An 18,084-nucleotide genomic window follows, 5' to 3' on the forward strand; every position below is an offset into this window, starting at 1 on the left:
TGTTTGGTGCTGAGCAGCCATGTACATCTGGCTTTTTTGTTGAACAACTTTTGATACTTTCACAGTATTCATATAGCACCTTAACCTAAGTTATAATGGAAATTTCACTTTTTTACAATGTGGGACCTTTAACACCTGTTGATAAGCTGGTAGTCTACATAAACAGTACATCAGGATTCTCCTAATGTCTATTTTAGATGATGAAACACTGAAAACTGACACTTCTACTACATTACTTGCTTGATTCCTTGCCAAAACTGCATGCACTCAGTCTATGATGCACTTGACAAATTATTTCACATGGTTCTTTTAATGTTATTTCTGTAGAACGCCCAGAGAGATCCATACTATAATACTAATATCTGTCTCATTAACGCGGGGAACTTTGAATAGTGTCAGCACAAAGACAGATATCAAATGTTAAACCTCCACCTGCTCAATGACTCACAGGGAATACCCACTTCCCTCCTCAGCTGACATATTTGACAAAGTGACAATTTGTGATAGTGATGGCATACATTGAGAGTTGTCAGTCTGTGTTTAAGATATAGACATAAATCTCTGCGGCGGTGTCCACTGGTAAAATATAAAATCAATGTCTACATCTATAATAATACCCTCTCTAATGCCCGTCATGTTTTACTTTCACAGAGTATAAGTGAATAGTTGTTATTCAGCACAGGGATTAAGAAGAAACCTACGACCAACCTGTGCCACTGTTTCAGAGTAGAGCGACATGTGGACTTTGATCTGTCACGTCACATTTAGTTTGAAGATTTATAACTCTTTCCCATCTGGGAACCATCACACAGAGACTTCAATGGGCGAGTACAGCTCGACTCTTGTTATCCCTCCATCTAGAGACAAGGAGGAGGAGAGAGAAAGTCCTGTCATGTTTTCACAGACGGCTTATAAATTGGTGACACTGAGAGGAGAGGACTCATAATACCAGTTAATGGGTCTCTATAAAAAAAGAAGCTGAGTGGATCCAAAAATGGTTTGAGTAGGCGCCAGTTTTTAGTTTTAAAAGGAAATTTCACTCAATTCCCAACATGAAAATATTTATGATAGCAGATAATGTGATTAATATCAACTGTAGGATTAAAGGGGGGATGTTAACATTAAAACAGAGCGTGATTAACAGTCAAAGGTCTTTTTATTTCTCACTGAAGGCTTGTTTTGAAGTTCAGGACCTCTTAGCTATAATGGAACCAGTTTTGTCACATTATTCTTTCTCCTTTCTACAGTCTAAATATACATGGCTTGCATGTGAACATGTATAGTTGGTCATTTCAGTGATATGGTATTCTATTACTACTACAGTTAATCATAAAAGAGCATCGCGGAGGTGCATATCTCATGAGAAGCACTGCTTGTTTGAAATGAGCAATCAGCAGAAATCAGCACGACTTTGTTTTGTCCTCACCTCAAAAACTGAATATTTGTTCTTAGTATGTTCAGTTAGTCATGTAATGCAGATGCAGGTAATGAAAAATGGAAACCTCCCTTAAACATCTATCATTTAAGAAACCAAATTATCAATGGAGCAAGGTGCATGAGATAACAGTAAGAGTGATGTTATGACGCATGGGGTCATTTTTTTACCTTTCCAAAACCAAAATCACAAAAGCAAAAGTACAGGGAATGGATTAAACAGTGTTTGTCGTGTTTGTTTATTCGTAACCAAACTCCAAGACCAAATTCTTCCTTCCAAGGAAGATTGTGTGATGTGATCGAAAGCTCCAGAACAACTACTAATTGGACCATGTTGTCAGATTATTTAGTCATTATTTTTTAAAAGAACAAGAATGAATTTACTGTACAATCTCATTATGTCTCTAGTTTCTAAAACAACATTTGGAAGCATATGAAGTTTGGAGACAAAAATTAATTACTACTCATATACTTTATGTTTGATAAAAGTCTTACCAATCATTTTATGCGCTCCAAATAAAATTATTTGCAGAGCTTCCTGCCCATCACTCGTCGCAGCGTCCCTTCCAGTTGCCTACCGCTGTCACTGCGTGCAAGTCGCTCGCCACTCTGCTGAGAGAGAGGTCTGTGAGAGATAGCATGGAATCGGCGGAGAACTGACGCGTCGAGAGGCAGGACGTGAGTCGACATCGTCTCTGCTTTCCAGCGATGGCGGAGACTAGTGCAGCTTTATCTGGAGCTAAAAAGGGGTGAGATGGTCACAGAGTTTCAGTTATTAGTAACTATAGTTCTGTAAAACTATGTTATTTGTGCAAGTAAGATTAGTGTTAGCGTCAGCGTCAGCGCTAACGTCAGTGCTAACATCACCGGAAGTGTAAACAAACCAGCGGTTTCACCAGAACTGCTCACTTTCTCAAAAGCATGCGTTGGGAGAGGACGGAGTGTCAGAGGTCAGGCAGGGGGAAGAGGGTGGGACTTTGGAGGGAGGTGAAGTTGTTAATGTTCAAATTTGTTCTAAGTGCTAAGCAACATACAAGAAAGGTAAGAATAGCTTTAAATCAAGAAATTGACCATTTATTGCAAAAAGTTATAATGTATATTGAGATGCAGTGGAAAGTGGTGCTCTTTGAGGCAGGTCTTAAGGAATTCAAGCAGCAACAAGGATTTTGGTGGAAGAACTGTGTGTGTTTGTGTGTGTGTGTGTGTGTACTGATAACCAGTCTGGGTGCACTTTAAACTTCTCTCTCCTGAATTTGTTGGCAGGACGGCTGCTGAGTTCCACTAGATCCTATCGACCCGTCCTGCTGGGTTTTCTCTGCTGGCGGGGAGAACAGATTCTAATGCTCTGAAAACAAGCCTACTGCGTTTTTAGATGGACTGAATAATTCACTGGTAACATTAGAAGAGGCAAAGATTAGCGTAGGGAGAAGAAACATTCAAAGAAAAGATGGGTGAGAGTGAAGAAAAGGAAAAAGACTAAATTGGTGGAAACTGAGAAGTGAAGCAGTTTGTCAGAAACAGGAAAAATAAGACGAGACCATTCAGAACGTCTCATGTAATAATCTGTCTCAAGCTAGCAGCCTGACATTTATCTGAGTGACATGTCTGACACAAATGGACTCAAGATGGTTTTGGTGATACACCACAAAATTCCCACCATCATATCTTGACAAATGTGCCAAGACACCTGTTTGTTGATGGTTTAGGTTAAGAAATGCATCTTATGATAAAACATTTATGTCACAAGTAGTGAAGGGGTACTGATGAAGAGCATTGTCAGATGTTAACGACAACGCTGCTTACATGTTTTACATGTACATGTTTATCATGTGATTACTCTTAAAGTCATAAACCGTAAGATTTGAGATACCTTGTTACTAGCAGTATCTTGTCACGTTCACGGTCACTATGTGTGTTAAACTTTTTTTTTCTCTTTTGTAAACTTTATTGAACACATTCCTCTCTCTTCTTCAGGTGTGTCCCCTATATGTTACCCTCTTAAATCCACACACACTTGTTCCTATTACACTTATTACAAGTCTGACTCAGAAGTTGAAAGTTCCTGATTTCCGATTGCAAGTGATGCAGCATAACCGTTGGTGCCGAGCTACATCTGACAGACCAACCGCTGTCAGCAGCGTCACTAACATGGCAGCCTATTGACATCTAGCCCGGGAGTGTCACCACAGACACTAAGATATAGAAATACTCAGCAAAAAACAAGTAGAAGTGCATGGTCAGTCACCATTGTTTTAACTCACTCTTTGATAGATAGTAACTTAAAAGACAATTAAATAGATGAAAAACTTAAGGATTACAACTTTAACAGTAACAAGGAAGCACAATTTGTAATCCAGTTATTACATTAAAGTCATCTGAGTAATACTACATTACATTTAGGAAGGTCAGCTTGTTTGTTGTCAGTGTAAAATGGGAGGGTTGATCTTTTGAATCCCTGTGTGTTCAGTAGAGAGACTGGTGGGGACATATTATCTTACCAAAGGGTCTGGAGGTTTGGTAGCTAGCTGTTACCTTCCACATGTTGTATATTTATGGCTCGCTTGCTAATCTTTTCTTAAACTAGCATTCACCATCATCAGCATCACCAAGTTTTGTTCAGTCCAGGACAAATTTTTCTAGAGGGACAATAAAGTATACCGTATCGTATCTCACAGTACGGGAGAGCCGTGAATTATCATGTAAGGGCGTCAAACCGTTCAAATTATCCCTGCAAACCTGTTTTTGAATGAGGTAAGTAAAATCTTTCGTGCAGTGTTTTTTTTGTAATAAACAGTTGTGATATTCGTTCCATGCTTTAATAATATGGTCATGCAACAGATGCATTAGTACTTAAACATGTCCTAAAGTGTGCAGTGTCAGAGTTTTGAAGTTTAAAGATAAGAAAGGTTTAAATGTCAGTTGTTAAACATCCTGGCATTGCAGTCACATTGCGTGATAAAACCTGCAAAAGTTACAGAATTAATAAATTAATTAATAAACAAATTCATAAATGTTTTGCAATGAATGACAACTGCTTTGAATAACATATTTTTAATGAACAAAACATGTTTATAACATGCATCCGGAGGCGGATTAATGCACCGGCTGGCCTAGGCTGCAGCCTAGGGCCCCCACTTTTTTTAATTTACCTCACTGGGGAAAAAAAACTTGCCTCCTAATTAAGTCACTAATTGGATAGATATGGGACACATTTACCCAATCAGCTGCCATCATGTGGTCTGGTTCATAAGGTCAGTTTTGTTGTCAAATGATGCGTAACTCACTGTTACTAGACAGTACAGCTGAAAAATGTCAGAAAGGAAATGTGATAGTGGAGCACGAAAAAGAAAAGCACAACGACTGAAAGAACAACGGGACCAAGATCTACTAAAGAAAATGTCAAAATTGACAGGATTTTTCAAGGTTGCAGACTCTTCTTCTGTTTAAGTGGGGTTTTCTTCTGATAAAGCAGGATTAATAATGAAGGGGCCCAAACAAACAGTAGCCTAGGGGCCAATGACCACCTTAATCCGCCACTGCATGCATCAACAGATTAATCACCAAAGAGAAAAAAAAGTATGTACAACTGTGTATCATAAAACATGACTTGGGAGAGGGAAAAGAGTAAATTAAATAAAAACGTAGTCGTCAAACTGGTATAAAAGAAGAAAGTTGAGTTTAATCAAAATGCGCATCTTGACAGGACAAAAATTATTATGAGAAATTATGTGAAATTTTAGAAATAACGAGTACACCAGTGAGAGTAAGAGTAAGGTAAAATTTTTTGTTTTTCTTTGAAAAAAATACTGTTTCATTCGTACCGCATATCTGTTTCAAATGTCCGGACTAGGTGGGGTGATTGAAACAAATGACAACTTACGTTTAAAGTTAAAAACAGCACGATCATCCGACTTGTGTATTAAATTACATTTGTAACTAAGGGCGCACTCACACTGTCCATTCGTACTGTGCCCCCTGCTTTAGAGTAACTGCCCCCCACCTCCTCTTCCCCATGGCCCAGGTCCGTTTGTACTTACATAACTTGAACTGATCTGGACCGCGGCCCGAATGCATCACATGATAAAATTATTTATATAAATTATATATATTCCACAGCAAAAGTGAAGTGTGGTTGTAGAGGTTTTAGAGTTGTTCGAAGGTACTCAAAGGACTCTGAGAAAAACTGGGCTGAGTAACAAGTTACTGTAGCATGTAATAGCAATTTAAGAAATTACTTATTTTACTGTAAGTTTTCAACATACATATTGAATAATTGATAACATTTTTCAAGTAACTTGCCCAACACTGATTATGAGATCATTTCGATTATTCAGTATTTAAATGTTCCACTTTAGTGCTGACAGAATAAATGGTCCAGTCTCTTATGCTGCAAAAATACATTCATATCGAACTATTCTGCAATACACAGGTATAGATCCAGTAGGAACTATGACGTTGATTTAGCATCTCAGCTTTAATAACACAGTCAGTGTTGGCTTTTGTTAATATTCTACCATGGCAACAGTCTAATTTTAGCCACATTCTGATTGGCAAGTGGACTGTAATGAAACACCTATCCAGGAACAGGCTTCTACTGTTTGACACTAGATTATATTGGCTGTCAAAGCACAAACACTCTACTATTGCAACTTCAATAGTTTAAAAAGAGAAAGTACTGCTTGCCTCCCACTTGCCAGAGTGTGACTTCTGGCCAAACTGGGAGCAGTGAGGAGGACTCACACTTACTGATACTGGCTGTCCAATCTGCCGGGGTCATGACCTTAGCTCCGTCCCAGTACTCTGAGGATCACATCCCAGTCTGGCCTCAGCTCTGGCCTCGTTCCACAGTGCTTTTCTGCTTGTTGGTCCGTCGATCACACAGGTTGCTGAGAAGCCAGTGGTGTCTGTGTGTGGCGCTCAAATAAAAGGTATGTGTGTGCCAAAGCCAACAGATTTGTTCCTGATGTGCCAGATATGCATCCTATTAAGCCTTCAGAACCCATAAGTAATTTACATCACAAAGACAGCATCCTTTCTCGTTTGACTGCAGGTTTTACACAGTGAATTGCCTCAGAGCAGAACAAACTACAGATTTAGCAACGAGTGAACTCAACAAAACGCTGCTGTTTGCAGAGTTGTTACTACCAAAGCTGGAGCTTGAAGATGTGTGCGAGCCAAATCGACTTTAATGTGCCAAGGCTGAACAGCTCAGCCGAGGAATATGTTCTTTAAAACTCTGCCATGTAACCTGGTGTTTTCAATTTATCTCCCTTTCTCTCCGAGTCCTCTTGGCCTCCGTCAAATTTGGCAAACTCTGGGAAATTAAACTTGTCAATTTGAAACGGACCCCTCAATCACGCATCACCATGGGACTGTTGAAGCAGCAACAGCTGCCATTAGTGTGTCTTTTCTACCAAGAATCTTAGAGGTGATGTCATGAAAACTGTCACATGCTGTATGCAGTGGCACAAAATGAGAACACCCAAAATGTTTGTATGTGCTAACACACTCAGTTCACACTCATGCATCTGCACACACTTGTAGAAAATATGATTGATCTGTGAAATAACACAAATGCCCTGCAAACCAGCAACTGACTATTCCATTTATATTAGTAACATATCCTTGATATTGAATAATGTACCACATTTCATGCTTCTCCTGCATTACTGGAAACTGTGTTCTGCTTTTTCTTCTTTTTATATTGTTGTAATATTTTTCTGTTGATGTCTGAGGTCAATATTTTCTCATACAGCTGGCCAAATTTTTCTGCAGTTTTATGCTGTTTACTTAACTACTTCCAGAGTAAAAACCCCTGTCCTCGGTCATGGGCTCCCACAAATGCAACCTTTATTGTAAAAAAATGCTACATTTAATTAAGAAGATATCAGTAGGATGGATACCACAATCATCAAGGGCATCCTTTGCCTCAATATTAAAGTAATTGTGGGTATTTGATGAATTTGTAAGTGTTTTTTTTGTCCCAAGCCCCTGTTCTCATCCAGCTGCCTTTGCATACAACAGACACACAGTCATTTACAGAAATACTTGTGGGGCTGGACCGCACGCCGGTGGTCACTGAGCGCTCATGGTACATCCCATCCAATTAGAGTTGGAGCTTGGATGGCCATCCCTTCATATGGCCTCCTGCTCTAAGCATTTCCCTGAGAAATGAAGCAGACAACTGCCTATAGCATTAAAACACACACAAAGTCTCACACATTTGAATGCGGCACCAAAGGGCACCAGCACTCCAGTCCGCCCTCTCTGTTCTCAGCATCCCATAATATATACAGTAAACACATGTCCTGCCCCATACAGGGGCTGAAACCATGGCAACAGGGTCAGACAGAAACCACGCTCTTGACAAATATATGAAAGACGAGAGGGATTCAATGTGCTTGTCAAGCAGGAAACGAGGAGGAGGAGAGCAGAGGAAGGGTTACCATTTTTTTTTTCATTTATTTTTTTTGCTTTTGTTAGGAGAAGCATCTATTGAGTGGCATTTGGTATCATGCCAGATGCTCTCCTCCACAGACATGCCCAAAGTAAACTGGATTAGTCACCGAGAGGCCTTTCTTCCTTAAATGACAGCCAAGGAGAGCTGAAAACTTCAAACGCATTCAGGAAGTTTCTACCTAAAGACCAGACGCTTATTCAAATGGAAATGCCTTTATCATCACTCTCTGCCGGCCTCCATAGCTTTCTGACTGTATGTGCTGTACATGTGAATGGGGAATGCAGGATTAAAATGGTCAGCAGGCCAACTGAATGAGGAGCTCTCTCAGGGCTTTGTTCAGTCAAGACCTCTTTGGTGTTCAATCATTGTTCCTATTGGACTTCTACCCTCTGAGTGCTCATATAACGCTATTATTATACTTTACTCTGTTTAAACTGTGTGTGTGTGTGTGTGTGTGTGTGTTTGTGTGTATGTGGGCGGGTGGGTGTTTGGGTGTTGGTGTCTGCCAATGTCTCTGTTAGTGTTTCTTACTTTCAGTGGTGCAAGTGGTCAATGTCTTTTAATGCTATTAAAGCTGCGTCATCAATACAGACTGAACGTTGTTGCAGTCAAAATACGTACCAGCACTTACTTACAATTCAATGTGGTCCTGGGGACACCTACTGTAGTGGGAACTACCACAGAGGCCGTTTTGTGTATTTTGTAGGTATATATTTACACATATTTATTAGTGGCCCGATTTTATCACGGTTACAGTTGCAACCATGGAGATAGAGTAGAGTAGAGTAGATGATGGAGATGTTTAGTTGAGATCAAAATGAAGAGTTCGAAGATCTGAAAGACTAAGTACTTGCCCAAGAAAAACCAGATGACCATTGATAAAAAATAAATGCCTTTGCCCACCAAGTCCATATTTTTTGTATGTGTTTTTAAATTTGTCATATCTCCTAAAAATCGTTACACACAGTCAGTGCCGGATTAAGGTGATCATGGGCCCCTAGGCTACTGTATGTTTGGGCCCTCAGCATTATCAATCATGCTTTATCAGAAAAAAACCCTACTTGAATAGAAGACTAGTCCCGTCAATTTAGAAATTTTCTTCAGTAGATCTTGGTCCCTCCTGTTCTTTCAATCGTTTTGCTTTTCTTTTTCATGCTCCGTGACAGCAGCCTGCCACTATACAGTGACACCGATGCACCCTGCGGCACACTAAGTGGGAAGGAGGACAGCGGTGCGCATACCTGTGGTGCAACGAGAGGAAATGTGCGCCAAGATGATCCGCTACGCCAAACTGGGCTCAAACACCTGCACCAGCTCTGCCACGCCGGGCCACAGCCACCACAGAGGATGAACAGAGCCGGAAAGGAGGAAGGGATCACAGGTGTGGCCAGGTCAGTATAAATAAAGCGTGCAGCGCCGCCCATAAATCAGTGCGTCAATCCACACCTAATGTGTATGGAGCAGGGGGGGGGGGGGGGGCATGTGGGAAAAGATGAGACCGTCCTGCCACAGTAAGAAACGGCTACTACTACGTTCAGAACCCAGCCTCTTAATGACACACGTAGTGGAGAGACAGCTACGACAATCCAAACCAAACTTTTTTGAGCAGGGAGATAAGGCAGGGAGACTCCTGGCGCAGCAGGCCTGAACAGCAGGTGCTTCCAGACTAAAATTTGACTACCAGACAGTAGCCACACTTCTGATCCAGTGATGATCAACAAGTCTTTTTCTGATTTTTACACCGCATTATACACTTCTGAATACAGCCCAATTACTGCAGCGACCCCCAACCCCTTAGACTGCTTAACGTACCCTCAGATTGATATAAACATCTCTGGGGAACTCGGTAGACCCATCTCTCTACTAGAGGTGCCCGAAGCGTCCAAGTCTATGCAGAACAGGAAATCTCCTGGTCCCAACGGTTTTACAGTCGAGTTCTTTAAGGCGTATTCGATGCTATTAGCTCCCATCCTTGTGAGAATGTTCAATGACTCCTTTACTGAGGGCAGACTGCCAACAACCTTGTATGAGGCATCTATTTCATTGCTCCCGAAGAAACAGAGGGATCCTACTTCATGTGGCAGCTACAGACCGGTCTCACTTTTAAACATAGATTGTAAGATCTTTGCTAAGGTCCTCACCCTCCGCCTCCAAAGTGTGAGGTCATCGATAATGTCACAAGACCAGACAGGCTTCATATTAGGGAGACATCCATTCTTCAACACTAGAAGGCTGCTCAACATCATATTCTCACATGGATCAAACACTCCTGAGGTCGTAGTGGCACTAGATGCAGAGAAAGCCCTTGACTGGGTAGAGTGGGGCTTCCTATTTTTTATTTTGGAGAAATTTGGCTTTGATTCTAATTTTATTTCTTGGGTTAAGCTTCAGTATGTAACCCCCTCTGCATCTGTAAAAACTAACGGCGTCTGTTCAACATGTTTCCCTCTTAGATGTGGGACCCAGCAGGGCTGTCCGCTCTCACCCTTGTTGTTCAACATAGCCATTGAGCCGTTAGCCTTCTGGCTTAGAACACAGAATGAGTTTGAAGGCATCACTCGTTTTGGCCTGGTCCACAAACTCTCCTTATATACCGATGACCTTCTCTTATTTATTTCAAACCCCACAAGCTCCTTCCCCCCAGTTTTATCAATCCTGAATCAGTTTGGACACCTATCGGGGTATACACTGAATATTCAGAAAAGTGAGTTATTCTTTGTCAACAATTTGGCGAGATCACTCCCACAATCCATATTCCCCTTTACAAAAAAGCTGACAAGGGGTTCAAGTATTTGGGGGTGTTTATCACCAGCTCCTTTAGGGACCTATTTCAAAAGAACTTCCAGCCGCTTTTGGATAAATTCAAGTCAGACTTGTCTAATCTTATTAAGATGGTCATTTTACCAAAGTATCTGTACCTTTTTCAACACCTCCCAATTTGTCTTAACAAATCGTTCTTCACTAACCTGGACCAACAACTCAATGCCTTTATCTGGCAAAATAAACCAGCCCGTATAAAAAAGCATATTCTTCCCCTCCCTATGGCTGCCATGGGCTCATACTGAGATAACATCTTCCTCCTGCTCTTTGCACCCTATAATTTGCTCACAGCTCCCCATAACTGCCCACAAGGTCTCATCCCATCCGGTTGTCATTAATGCCATTAAAATTTTGATCCAGTTCAGGAAGCAGTACAGCTTGCAAAGGGCTTTGGTCCTTGCCCCAGTTTTGAATAATCATGCATTTCTCCCTTCCTGCACCAACCCTGCATTCCGCATATGGTCGAATAAGGGCCTCAAAACTTTTAATGACCTGTATGAGGAAGGGTTTTTTTCCTCCTTTGCATCTATGTCGGACAAAAAGAACCTGCCTAATAGCCACTTTCTTCGTTACCTTCAAATGAGACATTTTATCCAAAGCAATTCCCACATTTTCCGAACCGCCCCCCCTGAAGCTGAGATGGACCAATTCCTGTCTCTCAACGTACAACACAAATGACTGATATCTGTCATTTATAATAAGATTGCTCTTCTGAGCCCAGTCACCACTACCTCACCTAAAAATGCATAGGAAAAGGATTTGGGGGTAGACGTTACTGATGACCAGTGGAGGGATATTCTGAAACTGGTCCACTCATCTTTGATTTGTGCCAGGCACGGCCTATTACAGTGGAAGGTGCTCCATAGAGCCCATTTCACCTACGCTAAATTGGCTAAGATGGTCACACATGATCTCGACGTGCCCGAAGCTTGCTTTTGGTCCGATATAATTTAAACCCTCAAACAGGCTCCTAAAACAAATTTGGAACCAAATCCTCTGACTCTGGATCTTTCTGGGCTTCCACCATCTAAAAATCTGCCCATTACTACACAATGTGCCATTGCCTTTACCACCCTGCTCGCCAGATGTAACATTCTCCACCGACTCATAATAGTTGGATAATTTTACAATGTCTCCGGTTGGAGAGGTCAAGGTTTTCACAGAGGGGATCCTTGGAACCAGTCCACAAAACCTGGGACCCACTGCTGTTTCTCTCTTTTCTTTTCCTTTTTTACATTTTTTTTTAACTTTATCTTACGTTATCTACTTTCGTTACGTGTTATTCAGTTACTTGTTGTTGTTTTTTTTATTGTGACCATGTCTGACGTGGGTTGATGAGAGGGATAGCAGGATTCATGTTGGGGTTTTTCTGTTTTTGTCTTTGGTTTTCCTTTTTTTTCACCTAAAAGCAGATGTACTGTACATGTGTTTTACCTGTTTCTGTGTTCTGTTCTGCAAAAATCAATAAAAAAAATTTGGAAAGAAAAAAAAATAGTCTGGCCAATCCGGGGCTCCTGCACATGTGGGGCCGCTAAGCTGCAGCCTAGGCCAGCCTGTGCATTAATCCACCTCTGCACACTGAGTCTCCATTCTCAGTATGGGACAAAAGGAAGTCATGATCTTTTTTGAATTATTTAAATGGGTGAAATGTATAGCACTAGTCACAAACATGGCTAATAAATAAAATACATCAGCATGAAGTTTAGCTGCTTAGAGCACAATCACTGCTGTTTAATCCTTTGTTTTGCGATACCATCCCTAATTCCAAGCTAAAACATTAGCTGTGCATGGAGCTTAGTTTTGGTGCCTTCTCTTATTTAAGATTGTCCTCATTTGAACAGCATCCTGCTGAGTCAAACGGCCCTGCTTCTTCACCTCTTAACGTATTCAAATACACTTTGAATGCATTCCAAAATCAGTAATACTACATTAATTTAAAGATAGTGCATATGAGCCTGCAGTTATAATGTTGTGGCCCATACCGGAAAATATTGCTTTATTTTTCTGTCACAAGGAAATCTTTGGAAAGCTTTGTGATGGACGCATCACTGATTTACTTGAATACACTTAAATACCCACAGTGAAGTAGTGAGGATGGTCTGTAACTTAGTATGTTAATCATAATTTAATCTGATTGTTAAAAGGGCTACACTGAATATTTAAATCATTATATTTGATCACTAATCTAATCCTCACAAAGAAGTTTGTGTGTTCCCGTTGAGAGGCCAGCTGCTGAGGCTCAGTGAAAAACGTGTTAACTGATAACATGGACCCCCCAAAAAACACATCACACACACATGTCCCCCTTTCTAACAGCCACACAAACCTTAAACCCCTAAAACCTCCTGTTTATCCTGTTTACAGAACCCTGCTTCAAATCACCACCATAAACACACACACTTTCTTCCCCCACTTATTCTTAAATCCAGACTCCTTAGACTGTAAATCCTTTATAAACCATAACTTAGCTCAGTCTAAAGTAGAATTAGAAGGCATAGTTTTAACTCAACACTTTCCCTTTTTATGATCTAGCAGCTGATACATTTGGTGCACTTGAGAATTTTTCCACATGTTGATTAATATGTGTTTACATGGCACATTTTGAGCCTCTCATACAGCCCCAGCTGTGATTGTGAACTACTGTTTATCTAAGCCCAGTGGATGGAAGCCTTTCATCTGCCCTGCCACCATAAAATAAAACTCAGCACCAGACTCAAACTGCTGGACAAACACAATAAACTCTGGACCACAAAGCAATCTGCACGCAGAGATCCCTACAGGAAAGTCAGGATCTGCCATCGCATGGGAAGTTATAAGATCAGACTGTGTTTATTTGGGTTCAATTTTATGTGGAGGGGTGTTGAAGACATTAAAAATGTGTTTGTGTGGGTTTGGTTTAAGTGCTCTGACAAACATGCTGATGACAGATGATTACTGAAGTGGACAAAGTGCGTGCATTCTCTTTCATTGAGACGGCAGTAAACATGAGTGTGTATGTATATTATTTCAGAGATATTTTGGACTTCTGTGTTTCTTTTCTTCTAAGTAAGACTATTTGTGCAAATTCACTACAAACTATGATTGGAAAAATGGCAGGTGTTTGTCAGAGATTAAAAAAAAGAAGAAGAAAATTTGATGTTTTTCTACTCTCATTAAAAAAAACAATCCATTTCTATTTGACCACAATCTTGTACGTCCTGTTGCGATCAGGGTTTTATTTGACAATCACATTTACAGTAGAATTAAGTTTATTGCTCATAATATACTTTATTTGGGCAATTACATAATTCAGATAAAATGCAGATGCAGACCATCTAACCAGACCAACTACTCGTCTGCTCTCCATCATGTCCCTCACCATTGCAGCCATTTGCGCAAGCTCGTCTATCAGGACTGGTCAAGAACAAAGAACCTGTAACTCTATACAAGGACATGAAACAAAAACCTTTGACCCCATGTGTGATACAAGTGGCAGTGTTGTCCCACAGGTCAGTGGTAAACGTGCCATTCACATTCCCGGGCCTCCGTCGCAGCCGTGCTGCTGTGGCGTGTTAGCGCTGGAGCGGCTAAAACACTTGTGACATTTGTTTTTGTGTCTCGGTAAATACAACTCTCAGTGCTGTGATGATTAGATTGACAGCGTTTAGGTAGTTTGGGAATTTGGGGTTTATTTGAGCTAACTTGTAAATGTTAGTGTTTGCGTTTGCATGAAACATAATGCAGACTCATTTCACGCTGCCAAACACCTCGTCATACAAACGAAATCCAAACATTGTACGTTGAAGGCGTCGAGGCAAAAAAAGCAAGTTTAAGCTTCATTGTGAGGCACTGTGTTAGATCAAATCAAACCTTATGAGACCACATCTGTTTCACATCTGCCTTTAAAAACTAGTAGGCTACTGTGGTCCTTTTTAAACCCTATAATCTTTGATACAAATGATTACGTTAAAGGGTCAGTTCATCCAAAACACTTTTAAATTGGAACCTACAATGAGATAGTTTTGGTTTTATTTGTCCAGGTTTTGAGATTTCTGTTTCACCCCCAACGTTATCTCTATGAACAGATCTGAATGAATGCAGAATCCCTAGGCATAGGGAAACGATTTTAGTATAATCCGTTTGAAGTCTGAGTAGTGATGACCAATCACATTAGAACCGGCAATGATAACATGCAGGTAAACAGACGAGGAGGAAACAAAAGAGGCGGAACAAGTCTATAGGTTTGACAAAATATTAAGCTTTTTTATTATTTTTATCTGCATTCATATGCAGATAACTCTCTATAGGAATGAGTCAAAATCGTCTGGACCTCGAACACTTACAAAAAGTATCGACTCGTACTGTAAACAGTGACCTCCGCACAGAAGAGAAAGCCGTGGCCTGGATATCCACCGGCTACACCGGAACCCCAAAAGTTTTGACTTGTAGGCCTTTGTCATCAGACCAGTATGAGGTTATGGGTTCAGAGATTGACCTCAACTTAATGGAAGTTTAATGGCATTTGGTCTGTGGTCCTCAGTTTAAAAAAATTACATTTGAAAAATGTATTTGCAAACAGCATCCTGCTTACTGTGGATAACAGATTTTTTGTGAGTATGTGGGTAATTCTTGTAGGAAATGGGAATGCTGATTTTGGCTGCACGGACACTACAGTAGCTTTTGACAAGCCTGGGTTCAGGAAACTCTCACAGTTCTTTTACTCAGGATCATCCACAGAACACACAGTTGGCGCTTTTTAATAGGGACTATTTCTGTGTAGTTTTGACAAAAACTGTACACAGGGTTGTCTGTGGATTATCCATAATAACTGTCTCTGAAAAGCAATGTCGCTGATGAATCTGGACAAATAAGAAAAACCAACTACCTGTATGGATAGATACCACTTATAAGTATAAAATATGTATTTTATAATTGACATAATTAAAATAGCACACCCACATGAAAGTAACAAAATCTGCCGTCTGTCTTTATGACAGTAGTTTTTACTTACTCTGAGGTAATTGGATGTTTGTCTCCTTACGGGCCAGTTTCATCTCCCCACTGTTAATGGCTTTTCTTTAAGATGACTGTCTGAGAGTAAACACTCTCAGGTTTACAGCTTACATCAGGACTCAGACCTGCAAGTACTCTCTCAGCACGCCCCCATGGTTAGGGCCAGTAAACTGCAGGGGAGGAGTTTGAGTGTATGAATTGACAGGCAGTCTTTAGCAGTGTATGTTTTTATGTTGATGGTGTTGGTAGGGGGCTGCAGATGAGGTGGATGGAGGGGGGGGGGTGAATCACCTCCAACAGCTCTGACAGGGAAGGCGTCAAGTTCTGGCATGAAGACCAGTTTCAGTTCAGCAGCTGCTGGATTCAATGCAGCAGAACGGAGGGAAAGGAGACAAAAAAACGTGCATAATTGTATGCATGTTTAGCGACACACACACAAACACACACACGTACAGACATGTACACACATGCATACGAGACTAACGGCACAACACATCTGTGTCCCGTTACATTGTTGCTCACTGTTTCAGTCCATTTTCTCCCCGAAGTTGGAGGTTCTCCATCAGATATTCAGTGAGAATAAATGCTTCAGAAACACTTGAGGACTTTGTTTTTTAACATCGGAAGTTTTAAAGGAATAGGTCAATATTTCAAGGAATGTGTTTATTATTCATACCGCACTTCTTTTGCAAGTTAAATATGAACATGTATTACCGAAAATGCCAAAACGTTTTCTTTAATTCATTCACTCACTCACTTGATCGTTTTTTTGGATATGTGGAAGTTTGGCTGCATGTTTTAAAAAAAAACACTTCACTTGTTGGGTTATTTAGAAAAGATGTTCACAAGCAGAAGGGAAATATTAATCAGAGGAATTCATGTTGTATCCCAGGCCTTTATAATTTCTTATGTTTTTATTTTTTTTTTAATTGTCCAGCCATAATATGCTGCTGCTTAATGGTGTTGAACTTTGTGCTTATTTTGCTAGTAAGAATATGCTTGTAAACAGAAAAAACAATAACATGTTAGCATTCAAAGCCTTTCTTTACTGTATATAAAGATATAATTGTTTGGCTGTCCATTAAGATTCATTGTCACAGGGTCAAGAAACCACAAGCTGTCCTTTCTGCTGAACGTCAGGTCTTATTGTACAGAAATGTTTAGGTACAAAAAAGGAAAAATCGACTTGAAACACTGTCTCAGTGGCTAGAAAAACTTTAGTTTTAGTTGCAAACCTGAGGAAATCAAATATACACCATCTTTAAAGAGATCCTCACATCTGGTGAAATACACAGGTTTAAAAAATGTATCATTTATTTCATAAAGAAATGACTAAAACTGGAGGACTGTTTGTCATATTCATCCTTTTTAATCTGATTTGATATTATATAAATTAATTTATCATCACAGCTTCTCCCAGTCTCATTTTAATAACACGATTGAAAAGACTTAACCGTATTTAATAATTTCATCAAAGAGCAGACAGTGAAACGGACGTGAAAACCAGAGGAGCCCAATAAAGACATGAACAAGGCGCCATGGATGGGAGCAGAGCCACATAACAGAGAGTCAACAAGTGGAAAAAAGAGAAAGAGAGACACAGTTAGAAAGTCCAGAGAGAGGGGAGGAGGGGGGGGGGGGTCCCTGCAAAAAAAACACAACAGTCAGCTAAAATATACAAGAATATAGTGCAACAGCTGGGAGCCTGAAAATAGTGTGTGTATGTCTGTGTGTGTGTGTGTGTGTGTGTGTGTGTGTGTGTGTGTGTGTGTGTTTGTGTGTGTGTGTGTGTGTGTGTGTGTGTGTGTGTGTGTGTGTGTGTGTGTATGTCTGTGTGTGTGTGGGTGTGTGTGTGTGTGGGTGTGTGTGTGTGTGTGTGTGTGTGTGTGTGTGTGTGTGTGTGTGTGTGTGTGTGTGTGTGTGTGTGTGTGTGTGTGTGTGTGTGTGTGTGTGTGTTTGGCAGGTGAAAAGAATAGGCGAAGAAAATGGAAAAGGAGGAAAGAGATGGAGAAAACAAAAGGACTATAAAGACAAAGAAACAGAGATGAAATAGACAGAAGATCAATACTAACAAAGAAAGAATGAAAGGGGGAGAACAAGTGGAAAATGGAGAGAAACCAGTAAAAAAGAGAGAAAGAGAAATCCCCTCAGACTTTCTCCTTGATTCCCAGCCAACGCATTTACAATCGAGGAAGTCTCTACTGACTCGCTGCTGCGCCCTCCTTTTCCTCCCCTCCCCTCCACTCACCTCCTCCCCTCTAATGCTTGGACGACCCCCCCCCCCTCCCTCCTGAGAAAGTGGGACTCCCTCTCCCTCCCTCCTCACTCTCCCTCTCTCTCTTCCATCTGAAGATTTAACACAGTGCAGAGCAGAGCTG

Source organism: Echiichthys vipera (assembly GCF_963691815.1).
Source record: "Echiichthys vipera genome assembly, chromosome: 2".
Taxonomy (NCBI): domain Eukaryota; kingdom Metazoa; phylum Chordata; class Actinopteri; order Perciformes; family Trachinidae; genus Echiichthys; species Echiichthys vipera.